The sequence below is a fragment of the Gossypium arboreum genome, chromosome 9, assembly GCF_025698485.1.
Source record: "Gossypium arboreum isolate Shixiya-1 chromosome 9, ASM2569848v2, whole genome shotgun sequence".
Lineage (NCBI taxonomy): Eukaryota > Viridiplantae > Streptophyta > Magnoliopsida > Malvales > Malvaceae > Gossypium > Gossypium arboreum.
Genome location: NC_069078.1, coordinates 70,233,467 through 70,239,466, shown reverse-complemented (window position 1 = coordinate 70,239,466; position 6,000 = coordinate 70,233,467).

The window sequence follows — 6,000 nt, the reverse complement described above, 5'->3', positions numbered from 1 at the left end:
ACTAAAATCCTGCTAGGATACTCTAGATAGGATGATACTGAAACCATAGAAAAATTTGATAAGAGACTGAAACTGTAGCTAGACTTCAATTCTGCGAAAACAAACTCTGAATTACTATCTGATTCATAAAACATCTATAATAAACACTGGAATATCGAATCAATGCATAAAAATTCGTAATCAAGATAATACGATATGAGTACAAGAGTCGTTCGTGGAAGAGGCCGTGGATGGGGCCGAGAAGTGCTCGAGCTAGATCTTTGTCTTCGGGACATATGCCGGCGGTGGATGCACCGGTGCCACCGGCTACAGAGGTAGAGTCTCATGATCGCGGTGCCGGGGATGATGCCCTGTCACAGGCAATACTTCGTGTTCTGGAAAGGGTTACCGGGGCAAGTACGGGCAATGGAGTTCGGGGATCTATTTCTAAACGACTTCGGGCTAAATGAGCGGAGATCTTTAGGGCGTGTCGGTATAGCCCGAATGTGGCGAAATGTTGGTTGGAGGCCACGAGCGGATTATGGACAACTTGACTACTCGAGGAGATTGTGAGTGGGGTATCTGTACTAAGTCCTTTGGGTCACTCGGTTAGGGTAGACAAACTGTATAGGGATGTACCCTTAGAAACTCAAGGTAGGATTTTCCCTGGAGATTTGATGGAGTTACCGTTCGGAGAGTTTGATCTCATTTTGGGACTGGACTGGCTTGTTAAGCATAAGGCGACCCTGGATTGTACTGCTAAACGAATGGTGTTAAGGACCACAAAGGATGAGGAGGTTATGGTGATAGGTGAGCGAAGGGATTATTTTTCCAATTTGGTGTCGGTATTAAGAGCCGAAAATTGGATTCAGAAAGGTTGTGAGGCCTATTTGGCATTTGTAAGTCAGTCGGAAAAGGAGGGACTGACAGTGGATAAGGTTAGGACCATAAAGGAGTTCTAAGATGTTTTTCCGAAGGAGCTTCCAGAATTGCCTCCGAACCAAGAAGTTGAGTTTGGAATAGATTTGTTGCCTAGAGCAGCACCTGTGTCCATCGCACCGTATAGGATGGCACCGAAGGAGTTAATGGAGTTAAAGGCTCAAATTCAAGAGTTGTTGGATAGGGGCTTCATTAGGCCAAGCGTGTCTCCATGGGGAGCACCGGTGCTATTTGTGAAGAAAAAAGACGGAACAATGCGCATGTGCATCGATTACCGCCAGTTGAACAAACCGACGATAAAGAACAAATACCCTCTGCCAAGGATTGATGATTTATTTGACCAACTTAGAGGAGCTTCAGTATTTTCCAAGATTGACCTTCGATCTGGATACCATCAGTTAAGGGTAAAGGAGGCGGATATCCATAAGACGACATTCAGGACTCGGTATGGTCATTACGAGTTTTTGGTTATGCCATTTGGACTGACAAACGCTCCTGCAGCATTTATGGATCTGATGAATCGGGTGTTCCAACCATTCTTGGATCGATTCGTAGTCGTCTTCATTGATGATACCCTGGTATATTCTGAAACTGAAGCGAAACATGATGAGCATCTCCGTATAGTGCTGCGAGTGTTAAGGGAGAAGGAACTCTTTGCGAAGTTTAACAAGTGTGAATTTTGGATGAGAGAGGTAACCTTCTTAGGACATGTGGTCTCTGCCGAAGGGATTAAGGTGGACCCTTAAAAGATTGAAGCAATTTTGGAATGGAAGCCACCTAGGACGGTGTTGGAAATTCGAAACTTCCTAGGGTTAGCAGGATACTACAGAAGGTTTGTGGAAGGTTTTTCTGTGATGGCAGCACCTTTGACAAAACTCATAAGGAAAGGAGTACCGTTTGTATGGACTGAGAAGCAGCAGGAAGCTTTTGAGAAGTTGAAGAAAGTTCGATCAAGCACTGTGTTAATTCAGTAGGAATCTGGGAAGGATTTTAGTGTGTACAGTGACGTATCACACGTGGGTTTGGGCTACGTGTTAATGCAAGAGGGTAAGGTGGTTGCATATGCATCACGACAGCTTAAGCCTCATGAGGGGAACTATCTGACTCATGATTTAGAGTTGGCAGCAGTGATATTTGCACTTAAGATTTGGAGACATTACTTGTATGAAGAAAGGTGTATTATATACACAGACCACAAGAGTCTTAAGTATTTGTTGACTCAGAAAGAGCTGAACCTTAGGCAAAGGAGATGGATTGAGTTGCTTAAGGATTATGACTGTTCGATCGAGTATCACCCAGGCAAGGCTAATGTGGTAGCCGATGTTTTAAGTCGTAGAACCGTATCTAATCTGAGAGCAATAATTGCTCGTTTGAGTCTGTATGATGATTGCAGTTTGTTGGCTGAATTGTAAGTAAGGCGAACCTGGGTGAATCAGATTAAGGAAAAATAGTTGAACGATGAGTCTTTGGTCGCTCGTTTTCAACAAGTTAAGGAAGGGGAAACTTCTGAGTTTGGGAGCCAGAAGAGACGATGCAACAGCAATACCCTCATCTGTTTGGATTAGGTAAATTTCGAGGATGAAATTTCTTTAAGGAGGGTAGAGTTGTAACGCCCCAATTTTCGGGAATCCTGTGAATGTTGGCATTGGTTTAATTATGTTAGTGGGCTTCTAGAAGGCCCAAGCTTAAGATAGAACCCGGTAATTTTAGTTAATTTTTGTTCCATAAGAAAAAGGGAGTGAAATTATGATTATGTGGTAAACATTGACAAAAATTTGTTAATGAGTTGCTTATTGATTTCTTATAAGCTTACTATGATCTGTAGGTGTGGTTGGCCGAATATTGTAAGGGGTTAATACGTAGTTTGTATTTGAATAGTTAGATTAACGTGTTAGTAATCCAATTGTAGGCGGTTCGTGTGTGGATCTCGTCAGCATATAGTCGCAAACAGGTGTGTAACTAACACCCTCTTTCTTAGTCTGGATCGGCAAAAGTCGAAAAGTCGAAATGCCGAAAACCTGTATTTTGTAGATTTGCGAGTGTGCGAATGCTCGTGAGGTAAATCGATTAATGTTTTGGTAAGCTGCAAAATTTGACCGCAAAGTGCATGATTTACGTGCCCTTGATATTTTGGGCTTAATGGGCCAAAATTGGAATGATGGGCCAACGGCCTAATTCGTAAAAACCCTCGATGCGTGATTACGTTAGTACGTGAAAAGTAGGAATATGCATGAAAAACCCTAAAACAGCTAAATTACTATAATACCCTATGTATGGAAAATTACTTTTATACCCCTATGTGGAAAATTACTGAAATACCCCTAGGGTTAAATTGACCTAAATGCATGTTTGATGTTGTTATTTATCGCATGCCATGTTGTTATTATCGATGCATGGGATTGGGATATTGACGGAGGAAGTACTGAAAGTGGCTTGTCCACGTCTTTGAGCTTTGCCTCAATTTACTATTAACCGAGCAAAAAGGTCAAGAATCGTGGAGTGTTGGGTTTGGGTGGGTTGAGCTATTCCCCACATGGAGTGTATGGTGGTACGGTGGAGTGTAGTGGTTGGTGGGTTGAGTAGTCTCCCAAATAGGCTTGCATATATTTATTGATGTTGCATGTATTTTGAAATGGGCCTATGGGCCATCTTGTTATCTGAATAAGGGCTAAGGCCCGGTTTATTATAATCTGAAAAGGGCTCGGTCCATTACCACTTTTTACTGAATGGGCTTAGGCCCAATAGGCTTGAGCTCACTTGGGCTTTGAATGGGTTTTCCTTACACACGAGTTTCCCAAACTTACCCATTTTATTTTCATCCACGCAGAAATCCCCAACCATAGTGGGCTTGGAGTGTGAGGGAATTGAGTGGCCACCCGCTCTGAAAGTTTGATTTTCTTCTGGTGAACTGGATATCCTTTTATTTATGTTTGAAGTTTTGAGTTTTTAAATGTAATAAGGCCGCTTAATTATTTTTGATAGTTTTAATATGTATTACTAAGATAGGTATTACTTATTTTAATTGTTGAAATTGGATAGCTTTAGGGCGCGTTTTCAAAAACAACAGTTGATTTCAAAATAACACGACAACAAGCAAAGCTTCCATAGCGAAAGTATTTTCCAAAATTAATCACTTTTCCTAAAATGACTTAATCAAATCGGTTTCCTAGAAATATCCATGACGTTAGGGTGTGGCAATGGCGGTATGCATGTCTAGGATTGGATCCGAAGGAGCTTGGTACTTAGCAATCCGATGGACTCACCACCTCTTTTCGGTTTCCTACCGGTGCACGACTTCCATTCACTTTAACCTATAATGAAATTATCTTTTAAAACACTAAGTAAGTTTTTCTGGATCAACAATATAAAATGTTTTGAACCCTTCAATGTGGCATGTCGGATCCGGTCATAACGTCTGGGCCGGGTTTGGGGTGTTACAAATCACATAATTTTTAACTATTGATATGAACAATCAAACAATAAATAACTAACATAAGACAATGACACAAAAAAAATAAGAACAACGATGATAACAATGATGAAATCTAAATTAATAAACGATTAAAATAAATAAACACGAAGGCGAAATAAAAAGAAACTAAGAAACAATTGTAAATTATGATGAAGGAAATAATACATGGAACAAATTAAGGTAGCCAACGACTTAAAACAGTATATGTGACAACTTAAAACCAATAGAGTGTAAAACAATTTAAATTAGAACTATATGAAACCATTTGACATGAAATAATATAAATTTTAAAGAAATAATTTATGAAAAAAATTTAAAACGAGTAACAAAAAATGGTTCAAGATAAATAACATATGAAGAGATTTTAAACAAATACAAATTTACGAGATAGTATTGAAATTTTACTAAATAAATAGTAGGAAGACCAACAAGTAAATAAAAATAATTACATGAATAGAAGAATAATAAAACAGCTTGTAAAACAAATAAAAATGAAGATAAGCAAATAAACACAAAAAAAATGAAATATTAAATAAAACAGTTTAAAAGATGACAAAAATAGTAGTAATAATAAAAATAACAATAATAATAGTAAATAATGCTAAATTAATTAATAATAAAATAATAAATGGATAAGCTCAAAAAGAAAATATGATCATAATAAAAAGTAATAGCCATGATAGTAATAATAGTAATAGTAATATACGAGACAATGTATACACATGTATATATAAGTAAATAATGTACATAAATTAAAAAGATAGTTTAATATAAATAATATATATAAAAATAATAGGATTTAAGAATAAACATCATATGAATGTTTAAAGCAGAGAAATATAAAAGAGAATTTTAAATTAAATGAACTATATAATAAAACAATTAAAATATGTACAAATGTAAGTAAAAATAATATACTAAGGCAAATGTAAAATCGATAATAATAATTCAGAATCATATACTCAAGAAAAACTAAATAATAAATAAATTAATAGAAATTACATAAATTCAAATAAACAAACTTAATTGAAATAAATGCAAACTAAAAGGGAATTAATAAATAAAATGAATCATTGAAACAAAATCAAAGGCTAAAATATAATGTGCGCAAATCAAAGAGGACTAAGAAACAAATAAACCAAATATCAAAATGAAATATTAAACCGCGGACTGATTTGAAACAAGCGCAAATTCCAGGGGAAAATCTAAAAACAAAAGGGAAATAAAAAAGGATTAAATTAAAAGAAACAAAAATGCGGAAGGACCACGCGCTCAATTATCCCGCTTAGCAGAAACACGCTGATCCCTTTGTAGAGCGGGTCGGGTCTTCGAGTCGACGCCTAAACGACACCGTTTCGGGGTGTTTTGCAGCTGAATGAAAGGGCGTCGTTTTGGTAGTGTTATAAAAGGCCATATTTTTGCAAAAAAACCTTTATTTTTTCTTTTCTTTCTTCAAAAAAACCTGAGAGCTCCCTTTAAGCCCTCTCTCATTCCCTCTGGCCCGGTCATTGGACCACTGTAAATGCCTTACACGCCACCACCGTACACGTGGTCGAAATAAAAAAGGTAATATTTTTTTTATTTTTTTGGCTATATTTATATGTAAATAT